Raw genomic sequence first — 17,701 nt, forward strand, 5'->3', positions numbered from 1 at the left:
CTCGGACGCACGCCGCTAAAGGCACCTGCTAATTATCTCGGTTGTCTAGCTACAACACGAAGCTGGCGTTCGAATCAGAGCCACCTTTCTAAAAGCAGGAGTGGAGAGAACTGGAGGAAGCCTTCACAGACTGAGCTGAAGGGAAAACCACTGAGATCAATGCAGGGTTTCCAATTAGTCTCGATTGGCAGAGGTAGAGGGAGATTAGCGCCCGAGTGTCGATTAGATTTCCTGCTCTGTCAGACGGCCAAACAAAGTTAGCTCTTTGAATAATTGCTATGGCGGATATGCGGAAAGGAAACAGAAGATCGATGAGAAATTATCCGATTGATGACGGTGCAGTCGGTGGAGAGATCCTTCATAGAAAACAACAATATGAGCTAAATCAAGTTCAGGTCAGAAAGAAAGTCCATAAACTGCTGGACTGATAGGCGAGAGATCACTACAGCGTTTACCATGTTAAAAAAAAACTCCCAATAATTCTTACTGTCTCGCTGGGGGAGCAACGTTCCTACAGTTTAATCCTCCATATTGGAATTACAAATTTAAGGAGTTTTCCATTGTCCCCTGATTTTACTCATCAAACCAGGAAGTGAGGTAACTGGAAGGAGTTTTAAAGGAAACAATCTTTAATTAAAGCTACAGTTGTGGGGATTGAGTGAAGATGTTAAGTTTAGTGGGATAAATTTCATGATGAATGATTCTACTACCTGTTAAGCATAAACTTTTGTTGCTAGGCAACACACCACTCAGATTATCAGATGCTTTAAACCTGATGAATTTTAATTATTGTAAATGCTTCAGATTTTAGAAGTAGATCTGTTTGCTTACTGGAACATTTATTTATTTATTGGTTTGTTCAATTATATGATTGGGAAGTCTTTGTGCTGTAAAAAAAAAATCATGATATTAACACTACTACTACTACTACTACTACTACTAATAATAATAATAATAATTATTATTATTATTATTATTATTATTATTATACATTTATTTTATTTAATTGTTTAACTATTTGTTTGTTTGTTCAATTACAGAATTGGTCTTAGTGCTGTAATAATAATAATAATAATAATAATAATAATAATAATAATAATAATAATTCTTATTATTATTTATCATTTATTTTATTTATTTATTTATTTTATTTCGCATCAGTGCAGCAGGTCATGTTGCTGCCTCACAGCCCAACAATTCCCAGTTTGATCCCGAACGTTTCATATGGAATTCCAAACATTCTCCTCGTGTCCATGTGGGTTCCCTTCAGGCTTTCTCCCGACACCCAAAATCGCCCACGTGTAAAAGTGCACATCCTGCGATGGTGAGATGGACACATCATCATATCCGTGATGTATTCCTGCTCTCATCACTCACATTCCTGTGTTTTCCCGGAATACGGGAAAATGTGATTGGAATAACAGGAAGTCCCCATCTGTAGTGTAACTCGAGAAAATATCCACGAAGTGTGGAATAGCGGCAATAACGTCATCTTTCCCTTCTGCTAGCAGATGAGCGTCTACATGACAGTGCTGCGTCCAGTCGAAATGAGTAACAGAGTACGTTACACCCGGTTCTGTCTAGCTACGGAGGAAGAGATAAAGTGTGGCAAAAACAAACTTGAGTGAAGACACATCTGTCCGGTATCTTATCGTATCTCCGTCTCCCTTTCCCTTCTCATGTGAAAATATTATCATATCAGCTGCAAAGGAAAATAATCAGCAGAGATTCTGACACAACTTCGTCTGTCTCTCTCTCTCTCTCTCTCTCTCTCTCCGAGCTCATAAAATCAATAAACCTCGTTCCTGGAAAAGATGTGTGGTCTTCTTATTTAAATTTCCAACACCACTCCATAACACAAGAGTTTTGCTTTTGGATAAGTTTAAGTTATCGATTGACATCCAGAGCTTTAATTATTCATACTGTATTGAAGAAATTGTATCATGAGTCATTTCATTATTTCACTTTACTCCATGCAAGCTCTTAAACACACATATACACACACACACACACACACACACACACATGCACACACACACAGCATTGTGCAAGACCACTTAGGAATTTAGTGTATAAATCTCTCCTCCACACCAGGACTAAATTTAAGCCAAAAATCAACAAATGAGAAGGCATAAGACTCAATAATAAGCAACAGAAAAGTGTGGCACAAGGATTAAAATCTATAATCCGTGAAAATAAATAAATAAATAAATAAATAAATAAATAAATAAATAAATAAATAAATAAATAAATAAAAACAAAACAAAATAAAAAAACAAAAAAAAAAAAAAACCCAAAGTACCTGAGATTCATAGGTATGTTGAATGCAGCATTCAGGGAGAATAAACAAAATCCGATTTAAACTGTGGTTGAAATTCAAGTCCATTGTTATCTGTAATATTAGAAGGCTACACACACACACACACACACACAGCATTGTGCAAGAACACTTAGTGTATTAAACTCTCCTCCACACCAGGACTAAATTTAAGCCAAAAATCAAAAACTGAGAAGACTCAATAATAAGTAACAGGAAGCGTGGCTCAAGGATTAACATCTATAATCCGTAATCCATAAAGTCCTTTTCCTGCTAATTAAGTGCCTTAATGTTACATTATATAGCGGGAAAAAAAGAAAGGAGCAAAAAATAAATAAATTAAAGAAACCTGAGACTCATAGGCACGTTGAACGCAGCATTCAGGAATAATAAACAAATTTAAACTGTGGTTGAATTTCAAGTCCATTATTACCTGTAATATTAGAAGACTACACACACACACACACACACACACACCTTTGATAGGGTATGAAGACTTTGCTTGACACAATTTTGAATTGTGTCAAGCATTTCGAGCATCTTTTCTTCATAACATCATGTGATTAAACTCTGTAATATCACTATATACCAGAAAACACACACACACACAACATACAGAGAAGAGCTGAGGCTCATTGAATGCAGCATTTCATCAAGACACAGCTTTTGAGAATTAAAAACATGGCTTTTTCACAGAGCCCTGAGCTATTGAATGCTGCATTAAGAAAGAAAATATTAGTAATTTATTGACTAGTTACCCAGCGTCCTGGGTTTGAGTCTCACTCGTGTGTGTGGAGTTTGCATGTTCTCCCCCTGCTTGCTGGGTTTCCTCCGGATGCTCCGGTTTCCTCCCACAGTCCAAAAACATGCTTCTAAGCTGATTGGAGTCTCTAAATTGCCTGTAGTGTGTGATTGCGTGAGTGAATGAGTGTGTGTGTGTGTGTGTGTGCCCTGCGATGGGTTGGCACTCTGTCCAAGGTGTATCTATTTCATTATATGAAATAAATAAAGTCCTGCTTAAGCAGAAATCCTGACGGTGGTTTATTTCAGGATCAAAATATGTAATTAAGTTTTTATCATACCAAAAATGATTGTAAATAAATTCTGTAAAACACACCGTCTACCAGAAAGCTGATTCACACAAGCCTGGAAAACCAGAGAGCCATTGAACACAGCATTCCACAAGATTCTGTGGTTTAATTCATTCTGAAAATCTATAAACAAGTTCAATATACACAAATAAAAGACAAAAGCATCCATGCCTAGAAATTGGAAGAGCCAGTGAACTCTGCATTTAGTAGACAGGGACAATGACCCAACATCACACACATCACTACACACATCACTACACACACACACACACACACATCACTACACACACACACACACGCAAAGCCCAGCATCACACGTCAGTCCACACACACCCACAGTCGGATATTAAGCCCTGTGTAAGCGTCACTCTACACACACAAACAAATTCAGATATAAAGCCTAATGTCATACACGTCACTTCACACACACACACACACACACACAGGAATTCAGATATAAAGCCCAGTGTCATACACATCACTCCACACACACACACACACACACACACACACATACACACACAGTGTTTGAGTCCACAGTGAGTGTTAGAGCCACACTCCAACAGCAGTAAGTATTAAAGTAGGGCCCTACCTTTGAGCACACTTCGCCCGTGCACTAGATCCCTCGAGAGGCGCAGGGAATAAAGGCTTTGTGAAAATCCTGACTTGCACAGCGGCACATTCAGCTGCATCTCCCCGAGCAGCCCCTGTGAGACAACACACACACATGCACGCACGCACGCACGAACACACACACACACACACACACACACACACACACAGACTATTGATTTCTTGTGGACCACCATGACCCTGATATGAGGAGTAAGATCATGGACAGCATGATCTTAGCAGCTCTGATCGTGTGTGTGTGTGTTTGTGTGTGTTTGTGTGTGTGTTTTTACACATGTTCCAGGAGAGTGCAAGAGCATACATAACATATAAAGCACGAGATAAGAAGAAACCCATACGAAAGAAAGAAAGAAAGAAAGAAAGAAAGAAAGAAAGAAAGAAAGAAAGAAAGAAAGAAAGAAAGAAAGAAAGAAAGTGCAGAAGTGTTTGAGTGGGCTAAGATAAGTGTGCACTTCACGACCATCCTCTTCAACAATACAACACACACACACACACACGCGCGCACACACACACACACACACGCACACACGCACACACACACACACACACACGCACACACACACACGGTTAATGAATATTCGTACGAGTCTGTGCTCATTTAGATCAAGGACACTTCACTCCCTGCTCCCTACACACACTACAGAGCAAAGAGTGAAGACATACTCTGGGGTGGAGGAAAAGGGCAGAGAGAGAGAGAGAGAGAGAGAGAGAGAGAGAGAGAGAGAATTAGCAAAAGAAGGAACAAGGAAGAACAGAGGAGCACAGTGGAAAAGAAAGAAAGAAAGAAAGAAAGAAAGAAAGAAAGAAAGAAAGAAAGAAAGAAAGAAAGAAAGAAAGAAAGAAAGAAAGAAAGAAAGAAAGAAAGAAAAAGAATAATGGATGGATGGATGGATGAGAATGGGTGCAAGAAAGAAAGAAAGAAAGAAAGAAAGAAAGAAAGAAAGAAAGAATAATAGGAGAATCTCATTCTAAAATTTATTATGATTAAATTTATGCGCTATAATCCAGCCAATCAGTGATCTGTTAGTGTTGACGTTTATGTGAGGTCTTCGTACTACCTCCTGTACTCAGGCTGGAATTATGGGATGTGACAAAGCGTTTTACACCGTTGCTCCTAGCAACTAACCTTCATCCTTCATCCCTTTAGTGCTGACTCCAGTGAAATGAATAATAAAGACCTGTTCTAGATCATAGCAAAAGATGGTTCTTTAGTTCTTTGTGGAACCAAAAAAGTAGACAGACATTTTTTTTGTCCTTATACATCACTCTCATCACTCAATCACTTCATGGGAAAAAAATTATCTGTTCTTTTAATTTAGAAGAACCATTAAGGGTTCCTCAGACACATTAGAACATTTCAGTGAATGGTTCTTTAACCATGTTTTTTCTTTCTTCTAAAAACTGTCTTGCTTTTAGCAGTTAAATTAATATGGAAAGTTCTACAGTGTTGAGCCAGAAATGCTGAGAGTATCTCCATCACAGGGTTCTTTAAGAAACCCAATTCATTTCTTTTAAAACAAAATGTTCTTCTGGAAGCTCATTAAGCTTTCTTTTTTTCATTTAGTTTGAACTTCGTCACACAGCTGAGATTCTTTCTCTCAGGTCAAATTAGCTTGTGAAACCTAAGATCTAATTTAGTTCTCTAAAATAAATATAGAATGATGGAGAAGAACCTTTAAATACAATAAAAACCCCAGTTTCTTAGTTACCCAAAGAACATTTCAGCAGAAGGTTTTTAAACTTTTTTGGTACTGCAGCTGTTCTGAAAACGCTTCAGTTCTTCCTAACAAAAAAATGGTTCCCAGCCATCCAAAGGTTCTTCAGATCAGAAAACCAAACTTATGTTCTCTCAACATCTCAACATCTCCTGTAAGAGCTTTAATAATAATATCCAGAGCACTGTATTCTGTATTTTGAATACTTCTCTCTCTGTTCAAACCATTATGTAGAAACTCTAATTAGAGTGATGTTACAGGAGAACCTTTAGGTCGACAAAGAACCAAATAAAGTGGGTGGTTCTTTGCCCAATTTTGGCGCCAATGTGTACAAACCACCAAAGAAACTTCCACATGATGCAAAACGTTATGAATGGAACGGATGCTTCAGTTCTTGGAGCAAGTATCCATCCATCCACCCATCCATCCATCCAAAGTTTTTTACAGAAAAAAATATTGGTTCTTCTGTGGAACCTTTTCTGAACGTTCTGGGAGTTATTTCTCTCTCAGCAATGCCAGACAGCTGACTTTCCCACTTCCCTGGAAGATCTAATCCATCCATCCATTGTCTATACCCGCTTTATTCCTAATTAGGGTCACGGGGATCTGCTGGAGCCTATCCCAGCACACATTGGGTGAAAGGCAGGGGTACACCCTGGACAGGTCACCAGTCCATCACAGGGCCACACATATAGACAGACAACCACACACACTCACACTCACTCCTATGGGCAATTTAGAATTACCAATCAACCTAATGTACATGTTTTTGGACTGTGGGAGGAAACTGGAGTACCCGGAGTAAACCCACACAGGTACGGGGAGAACATGCAAACTCCACACAGAAAGGCCCCTGCCTGTTCAAACCCGGGATTCGAACCCAAGTAAGATCTAATCCATTTTCCTAAAATAAATTTACTGCAATTTTCTTGTCTGGTTCCTGAACCAAAGAAAGATAAGAACCTTTAATATCCATGAAAATTTTCTATTATACAAAAAGTTCTCTGTATTGGAAGAACTATAGGAAGAACCATATATTTTCACAGTGATGCCACAGAAGAACCATTCTGTTGCCCCAAAGAACCTTTCAGTAACCTTTTTCTTAGGGCCATAGAGAACATTTTTTCTCATCTAAGGAACCTTTTCTACCCTCTACATAGAACCTTCCTGGCAATCAAAATGTTCCACAGATGTTAAATATTCTTCACAGAACCATACACTCTGACAAAGAACCCTTTAATTTTAAGAAAGAACTGCAGTAAGAAAAACTGAAAAGGTTCTCTGAGGAACCAAAATTGATTCTTCTAGGCCAAGGCTGTGGAAAAACCTGGTACCTTTATTTTTAAGAGTGAGATCTAATCTCATTTCAGAGAAGCAATCATCAGATTTATCTTTTCCAATGTCAAAGTGTCAGTCATGCAGCAACTTTACCCAGCCGATTCATCATAAGATCTGATCTACACTTCTGAAATCATGGAGAGTAAAGAGCAGGATACTAAATGATAGAGGAACCATTTTAGTTGCCATGAGTAAAGTAATAAAGATACCTTCTGTATGTCTTTTTCTAATCTATAATTATTAAACATCATGCACCAGAAACGGATCTTCAGAACCTACAGAGATATAATAATCAGCACCTTCAACATATTTACACCTGAAATCAATCCTCCGGTTCTTCAAGGAACCAACAAAAATGATTAAAGGAGCATCATTCATCAAATGGCTCCTCGCTGGTGATGGTCTGTTGTATCTGAAGAATGTTTTCTGGCATCTTCACCTACAGTTTTATAGATTGAGAGTAATATCTAATCGATGATGTTTTAAACTGCCATCTATTCCCGATTGTCATGTTGCCAGTTGGACACAGCGATGCCATTGGAAAAAGAATTAATCACCAACTTTCACCTCTTCTTGGCACCTTCATCTTCGTTTTTAATAGAGAGATCTAATCTATCCCACGTTCAACAGAAATCCACTCACGGCTGCTGCTGAAAAGGAGATTGGATCTGCTGTTCGGAGGCGTTAATGCCGATCATTAATGTGGACATTTTTGGTGCCTCAATTAAATTCCAGTCTGGAAATATTTAAGAACCAGCACTGTATCTCAAAAACCAATCACAAGACAGATTTTCTAATCTATATGTAGATTAGAAATGTATATGCATATCTAATCTAGAGATCTAATCTAGAGCATTTAAAAGAAAGCTATTTAAAACAAAAAAAAAGCAAGCTAGTCAAGATATTTTCCACAGCAACATTTTCTTTCTTCTTATTTCCAAGCGAAATCAGATCCGATCTAAACTGTTCAACCAAAATGGATTTTCAGCACGATGCCATCGAGGCAGTAAAAAATGTTTAGCTTTAGCATCACAGCGAAATCAATAAACACCAACTCCTCTCTTTTTAAAAAATGTTAAAGACGATTGTCTACAGTTCTTTGTCTCACCAAGAGAACCGTTATTAAAAGAACCGATTCAACCATTCGATAAATTTCTCATACTGACTTCTATTGTATCAGACACTATCAGGTCCAATCTAATGCATTTCAAACACTCCATGAACACACACAAACACAACAAAACAAAAAAAAAAAAAAAACACAAGATCCGATCTATAGTTTTCCGACTCCGGAAATGAATCTTTAGAGCAAAGTGGTACATTCACGGAAAAGAAAATGGACACTGGAATAATACGGACGTTAGCTAAAGAACCTACTTTTTGAGGAAAATCTAATCTGATTTTAAACACCAACAAATTCAGCACTCACAGGTGACTCGTAGCAACTTTTCTCCACCGAAACCTCCCGTGAACGAAGAGATCTGATCTACTATTTTAAACAGCAAGTCCCAGGAAAGGATCTTGATCCTTTAGAGTGCAACAAGGATGTAATAGTCATCAACTTCCTCATGATCAAAGGTTAGAACTTTAACTGTTTATTTCTTGGTTCCTTAAGGATCATCCTTAAGGAACCTAGTAAAGGACAGTTAAAGAACTTTAATTTATCAAATGACTCATTTAAAACTTTTCCGAAAACTTTGTTTTGAGGAGACGAATCAAATCTATACCGTTGCAAACAGCCATGCCTGATGAGATCGGATCTCACCTGAAATTCCACATCCATATATTTTCATCTTTCAAGTCTGAAAATCGTCGTGTTTCTCAAGAAACCACCAGCAATTATTAAGGCACCATCTTTACACATTGAGAAGCTCTTCTGGCAGCGTTATTTTAAGAGCGAGATCGGATCTATCTTGTTTTAAACAGCAATTCACTCAGGCTTGTCTTCCTGCCAGTTGGACACAGTAACATAGCAACTATATATATATATATACACTTAAACTGACAGCTTTGGACTTTTAGAGCAGTGGTATAGGAAAAGAAAATATATGAATAAATCAACAAGCTTTCTAACTCAATGTCAGAGACGAGATCCTGATGTTCAAGCTTTTCTGACATCTGTACCTTCATTTTAAAAGGGAAAATCTGATCTCCATTCGGTTTAAAACAGCACCCCACAGTCATGCAGGACTCTAGACATGCACGCAACTTTACACACCTTCAAAACGGCTAAAGAACATTCATTCATCACGCTCCCTTTTTCTTCAGTGACTTGTATCGCATTAAGGAAATGCTATCATTTTTCAGTAGCAGGATCTAATCTACATTATATACAACATTTGGACACGGATTCTCCTTCTGCCGCTTGGACACAGACACATCCACCTGCCAGACATCAGACAGCCGGGTTTCCTTCCTGAATGTCTCGTGGATAAATGATTTGCAAAGCAGGAGTTGTTAATGCAGTTCCTGCACCACTGGAAACTCCGCTCGTATCGGAGCGTGAAGCTCTGAGGAGATGCAGGTCTTTAACCCCCCACCCCCCTTCCCCCCTTTATCCTGGACTGCACATTTTAGTGTCTCCTGCTGTAACACACACACACTTCATCCATGTCAACCTTTTTCGAGAGGTGTGTAGTGTGTTAGAGTTTTCAGCTTCAGGTGGCAGTAAAATGTGCACTGCAGGAATATTGTTGCCAAATCAGCACAAACATCAGATTTCAATTCAGATCTAATCCCGGATCAATCCTGACTATATTCCAGCAATGGGAGAAATGCATTCTTCTGTTCATCTCCCACTTAAAGAAAGAAAGAAGGAAAAAGAATAATAAAAATCCTGCCGGTGCGTAACATTTACACCGCACACACACACACACATATCCACAGAGCTCATCTCTTCGCGCGCGCGTTTTTCCCCCCGGTAAAATCCACCCTGGTTTATTAAGCTTTTCAGTCGGATCAAGTGCAGGGAGAAAAAGGAAAAGAGGAAGAAGAAGGAAAAGAAGAAGAAGGAAGAAAAACCGAAAGTCCTGGAAAGAAGGATTCAGTCCCGGAGCAGCTCGCGTGTTCAGGATCGACTTTTTTTTTGTAAAGCGGAGGATCTCCGAGAACTGATGCGCAGAACGGAAGCGCCGGGATGAAAGCACGCAAAATGAAAGAAAAGCGGAAAAAAAGAAGGATAAGAGGATAAGATTCGTGGGGGTTGATTTTTTTTACCGGAGAGGAGTGCAGGAGGAGAGCAGCTACGGAGAAGAGCACCGGGAGCGCGCGCATCCTTCCGAAAGAGCCGCGAGCCTGGAGCGAACTGACGGAGGGAGAACCGCGGATGGGGAGTCTGAGTCTCTCTCTCTCTCTCTCTCTCCTCTTCTCTGAGCACGCGAAGAGCTGCAGCGCCGCTCTGAGCTCCTCCTCTCTCTCTCTCTCTCTCTCTCTCTCTCTCTCTCTACACACACACACACGCAAAGAGAGAGAGAGCGAGAGAGAGAGAGAGAGAGAGAGAGAGAGAAATGAACACTTAAAGCCTCGCACACTGTGACTGTGGTTTCTAGATGAGCCACGTTTGAGAGATGGCGAGAACGACAGAGACAGTGATTTGTAGAGAGAGGGAGAGAGAGAGAGAGGGATTGTGAGAAGACTATAGATAGAAATAGAAAAACTGTAAGTTAGACGATTGTAAACATTAATCGAGAAAGAGAGAGAGATGAGCGAGAATGACAGAGATGGAGAATTGCAGATGACTGGAGAGAAAAAGAACGGAGAGAAGTAAAGGTGGATGGTGACTGAAAGATGGAGATAAGGAGGGAACGAACGAATGAAAAGAATGATATTGAGTAAAAGAGAAAGAGGACTAGATGGATGGAGAGTGAAAGAGAGACAGTGAGAAATATGGATTCAGCGAGCAGGGGGTGAGCACTTAATACCACACACAGAGCCATGGAAGTGAGATAGTGAGAACCATTGTTAAAAGAGAGAGAGAGAGAGAGAGAGAGAGAGAGAGAGAGAGAACAAAAAGGAGAGAGGAAAAGGAAAGAAGTAAAGCAAATCTGAGGGAAAATGAGAAAGAAATTGATCAAAGTATATACTATAGGACCTGTAAGAAGGATGGTGGAGTGTGAGGAAAAGAGAGAGAGAGAGAGAGAGACACACACACAAAGAAAGAGAGAGAGAGACTGAGACACAGAGTGAGAGACAGAGACAGACAGAGAGAGAGAGACACAGAGAGAGAGAGAGACAAAGAGGGAGAGCACAGAGAGAGAGAAAGAGAGACAGAGAGAGAGAGAGAGAGACAAAGAGGGACAGCACAGAGAGAGAGAAAGAGAGACAGAAAGACAGAGAGAGGGAGAGAGAGATCATCCAGAACAATAAAACTGACAGGTTGAGTGAAGAACACTGTTTATCTCGTTACCATGGCGACTGTCAGGGTGGGGTATATTAGACACCAGGGAAACTGTCAGTTTCTGAAGTCAAAGATTTGTAAGGAGGAAAAATGAGCAAGTGTAAGATTCTGTGTGAGAAAGACCAGAAGATCAGATCATCTCCAAAACAGCAGGTCTTGTGAGATGTGTCCAGGAAGCAGGGGTTACTACCTACCAAAAATATAATGTTCTGCTGGGAAACCTCGAGTCCAAGTTGTGGAGGTGGGGAGCACTTGAAAGAGGACACTGCAGGATGATGTTCCTCGCCTCCACATTCCCCAGATCTCAGTCCCATCAAACATCTGTGGGATGAGCTGGAAAAACTAATCCCATCCACAGAGACCAACTCTCACAACTTACAAGACATGTAGGACCTGCTGCTTACAAGGAGGGAGAAAAGAAGCAGGAGAGAGAGAGAGAGAGAGAGAGGTAAGGAAGGATTGCAGGAGAAAAAAAATGATAATTAGAAAAGCAAGTAAAATAGAGAGGGAAAGAAATTAACTGACTGAATAAAAGAGGGAAAGAACATTGCAAAGACAGAGGGATGAAGAGGTGCTGAAAGAGAGACAGAAAGAGTGAAAGATTTTTTCTGAAGAAGAAGAAGAAGAAAAGGAGGAAGAAAAAGAAGGAAAGGAAGAAGTGAGATAGCGAGATAGAGATACAGGAAAAAAGAGAGACAGTTACAAAAAAACAAAGAGATAGAGAGAGATAGAGAGAAAAGAGGATAGATAGTGAGAAAAGAAAAAGAAGGGATACGCATGGAGAACAGAGTCTGTGTCTGACTGTAACTCATGCCAAGCTGTTGCTTTTTGTTTGTTTGTTTGTTTTCTAGAGCCATGCTCCGATGTTCCCGTTTCTTCAGGGAAGACCGGAGCCTTTCTCCCAGCTGCTGTTACTCCGGGATGAGTTTCCATCAAAACCAGACACGGTGTGCTCTTCTTAAACACATGTGATTACACACACACACACACACACAACTCTCAGACACACACACACACAACACTCACACACAGACACAACTCTCAGACACACACACACACAACTCTCACAGACACACACACAACACTCAGACACACACACACACACACACACACACAACTCTCACACACACACACACAACACTCACACACACAACTCTCACACACACACACACAACACTCACACACAGACACAACTCTCAGACACACACACACACAACTCTCACAGACACACACACAACACTCACACACAGACACAACTCTCAGACACACACACACACAACTCTCACAGACACACACACAACACTCACACACACACACACACACACACAACTCTCAGACACACACACACACACACACACAACTCTCAGACACACACACAACTCTCAGACACACACACACAACTCTCAGACACACACACACAACTCTCACAGACACACACACACACACACACACACAACTCTCAGACACACCCAACACTCACACACACACACACACACAACTCTCAGACACACACAACACTCACACACAGACACAACTCTCAGACACACACACAACTCTCACAGACACACACACAACACTCACACACACACACACACACACAACTCTCACAGACACACACACAGCTCTCACAGACACACACAGGTCTCACACACACACACACACAGGTCTCACAGACACACACACAGCTCTCACAGACACACACACAGCTCTCACAGACACACACACAGCTCTCACAGACACACACACACAACTCTCACAGACACACACACAGCTCTCACAGACACACACACAGCTCTCACAGACACACACACACAACTCTCACAGACACACACACAGGTCTCACAGACACACACACAGGTCTCACAGACACACACACAGCTCTCACAGACACACACACACAACTCTCACAGACACACACACAGGTCTCACAGACACACACACAGGTCTCACAGACACACACACAGCTCTCACACACACACACACAGGTCTCACAGACACACACACAGCTCTCACAGACACACACACAGCTCTCACAGACACACACACACAGCTCTCACACACACACACACAGGTCTCACAGACACACACACAGCTCTCACAGACACACACACAGCTCTCACAGACACACACACACAGCTCTCACAGACACACACACAGCTCTCACAGACACACACACAGCTCTCACACACACACACAGCTCTCACAGACACACACACAGCTCTCACAGACACACACACACAACTCTCACAGACACACACACAGGTCTCACACACACACACACAGCTCTCACAGACACACACACAGGTCTCACAGACACACACACAGCTCTCACACACACACACACAGCTCTCACAGACACACACACAGCTCTCACAGACACACACACAGGTCTCACAGACACACACACAGGTCCCAAAGACACACACACACACACAGCTCTCACAGACACACACACAGCTCTCACACACACACACACAGCTCTCACAGACACACACACAGGTCTCACAGACACACACACAGGTCTCACACACACACACACAGCTCTCACAGACACACACACAGGTCTCACAGACACACACACAGGTCTCACAGACACACACACAGGTCCCAAAGACACACACACACACACAGCTCTCACAGACACACACACAGCTCTCACAGACACACACACAGCTCTCACAGACACACACAGGTCTCACAGACACACACACAGCTCTCACAGACACACACACACAGCTCTCACAGACACACACACACAGGTCTCACAGAAACACACACAGCTCTCACAGACACACACACAGGTCTCACAGACACACACACAGCTCTCACAGACACACACACAGCTCTCACAGACACACACACAGCTCTCACAGACACACACACAGCTCTCACAGACACACACACAGCTCTCACAGACACACACACAACTCTCACAGACACACACACAGCTCTCACACACACACACACACAGGTCCCACAGACACACACACAGCTCTCACAGACACACACACAACTCTCACAGACACACACACAGGTCCCACAGACACACACACAGGTCCCACAGACACACACACAGCTCTCACAGACACACACACAGCTCTCACAGACACACACACAGGTCCCACAGACACACACACAGCTCTCACAGACACACACACAGGTCTCACAGACACACACACAACTCTCACAGACACACACACAGCTCTCACAGACACACACACAGCTCTCACAGACACACACACAACTCTCACAGACACACACACAGGTCTCACAGACACACACACAGGTCCCACAGACACACACACAACTTCACAGACACACACACAGCTCTCACAGACACACACACAGCTCTCACAGACACACACACAGCTCTCACAGACACACACAGGTCTCACAGACACACACACAGCTCTCACAGACACACACAGAACACTCACACACACACAGCTCTCACAGACACACACACAGCTCTCACAGACACACACAACTCTCACAGACACACACACAGCTCTCACAGACACACACAGAGCTCTCACAGACACACACAACTCTCACAGACACACACACAGCTCTCACAGACACACACAGAGCTCTCACAGACACACACACAGCTCTCACAGATACACACACAACTCTCACAGACACACACACAGCTCTCACAGACACACACACAGGTCTCACAGACACACACAGAGCTCTCACAGACACACACAACTCTCACAGACACACACACAGCTCTCACAGACACACACAGAGCTCTCACAGACACACACACAGCTCTCACAGATACACACACAACTCTCACAGATACACACAGAGCTCTCACAGACACACACAACTCTCACAGACACACACACAGCTCTCACAGACACACACAGAGCTCTCACAGACACACACAACTCTCACAGACACACACACAGCTCTCACAGACACACACAGAGCTCTCACAGACACACACACAGCTCTCACAGATACACACACAGGTCTCACAGACACACACAGAGCTCTCACAGACACACACACAGCTCTCACAGACACACACAGAGCTCTCACAGACACACACACAGCTCTCTCACACACACACAGCTCTCACAGACACACACACACAACTCTCACAGATACACACACAACTCTCACAGACACACACACAGCTCTCACAGACACACACACAGCTCTCACAGACACACACACAGCTCTCACACACACACACAGCTCTCACAGACACACACAACTCTCACAGACACACACACAGCTCTCACAGACACACACACAGCTCTCACAGACACACACACAGCTCTCTCACACACACACAGCTCTCACAGACACACACACAGCTCTCACAGACACACACACAGCTCTCACAGACACACACACAGCTCTCACAGACACACACACAGCTCTCACAGACACACACAACTCTCACAGACACACACACAGCTCTCACAGACACACACACAGCTCTCACAGACACACACACAGCTCTCACAGACACACACAACTCTCTCTGTGTGTTCGGCATCAAGAAGAAAAAAAATGTGAGAAGGAACGTGAGCGAGGAACAGGAACGGCGTCCTCTACAGAGCCCCAGAGAGCAGAGATATTAATAAACACTGTTTAATAAACAGCCGCCATGTCCTTTCCATTACTCACACACACACACACACACACACACACACACTCACACACACTCACACACACACACACACACTCACACACACACACACACACTCACACACACTCACACACACACACACACACTCACACACACACACCCTCTCACTAATGTGCACACAAACCCTGACAAATAGCTAACAGTAGGGGGAAAAAACGCTGCAAGACAGAGATAGAGAGAGAAAGAGCAAGAGTGAGTGAGAGAGAGAGAGAGAGAGAGAGAGAGAGAATGAAAGAGATGGAGATTCGCAGATGTCTGGAGAGAAAAAGTACAAGTAAAGGATAGAGGGAAAGACAACAACAGAGAAAGAAAGATTGGGGAAGAAAGAGAGAGGGATGAGAGAGACAGAGAGAGAGAATGAGTGAAAAAGAGAGACAGAGAGAGAGATGAGCAAGAGAGAGAACAGTAGAGATGGAGATTTGCAGATGACTGGAGAGAAAAACAACAAGAAAAGGATAGAGGGAAAGACAACAGCAGAGCGATTGTGGGAGGAAGAGAGAGAAAGAGAGAGAGAGAGAGAGATAGTGAGAAAGCGATTGACAAAGAGGGAGAGAGAGAGAGAGAGAGAGAGAGAGAGAGATGAGCGAGAAAGAGAACAATTGAGATTTAGATTTGCAGATGACTGGAGGGAAAAAGAACAAGTAAAGGATAGAGGGAATGACAACAGCAGAGAAAGAGAGAGATAGAGGGAGAAAGAGAGAGGGAAGAGTGATGTTTCTCCAACAGATCCCTCTCGTGGCGGACTTTTAGTGACATTAAGAATCGTTTCATTAACCTCCAGGACACCGACTGGATAATTACCCAGACACTGTGTTTCCCCCCCAAAGCGCATCACACACCCCCACACACACCCATACCCCCCCCACCCACCCACACACACACACACACACACACACCCCGTCCTCACAAAAAGACACTGAGGAATAAACCACTCTGCATCACGCTGTTCTGGGGAAATAATTAACGACACAGTGGTGTGATGGAGCATCGTTTCTGCTCCCTACCGGAAGATGATTTATTGAAAAACAAACAAAACAAAACAAAACAAATGAAAAAAAACCCAACATTTTTATAGATTAAAACAATGACACATTAACATCTTTTTATATTTCTATAGAGTTCCATTAATTATTATAATAATTCTAATAATAATAATATTTATATTGTATCTCTTTCTTTGTCTCATTCTTTATTACAGCTGAGTCTTCTTGTTCTTCACATTCTCAGCAGGAAACAGTCGGTCCCTCAGCCTTTTTATTCAATTAAATGCCAAAGAAAATTAGACTTTTACCAAGCCCCGAGACTGGAGACTCCTTCCATAGATATTAAAAACACGACAGAAGACGTCAAGATATCCATGATTCCATGATAATTTTTTTTTTTTAAATCCTGTTTTTTAATGTGTTTTTCATGCTTACATTTTTTTTACCATTTTTTTTATAATTTATAAAAAATATTAATTTATTAATATTATTATTATTATTATTATTCTACAAATGCAAAAAATGTAAGAATATTTGCTTGCTTTTTAAAATTAAA

General features: G+C 41.9%; 1 long non-coding RNA gene across 1 annotated transcript; it reads left to right on the plus strand.

Moving 5' to 3' along the window:
- The first annotated feature begins 10,149 nt into the window (after positions 1-10,149).
- Positions 10,150-17,498, plus strand: LOC131365747 (uncharacterized). The gene is made up of 3 exons (XR_009206740.1): positions 10,150-10,999; positions 12,342-12,437; positions 17,361-17,498. It is a non-coding gene; the product is annotated as an uncharacterized LOC131365747 (long non-coding RNA).
- Positions 17,499-17,701: the final 203 nt, after the last annotated feature.

The sequence above is a fragment of the Hemibagrus wyckioides genome, linkage group LG15, assembly GCF_019097595.1.
Source record: "Hemibagrus wyckioides isolate EC202008001 linkage group LG15, SWU_Hwy_1.0, whole genome shotgun sequence".
NCBI classification, from domain to species: domain Eukaryota; kingdom Metazoa; phylum Chordata; class Actinopteri; order Siluriformes; family Bagridae; genus Hemibagrus; species Hemibagrus wyckioides.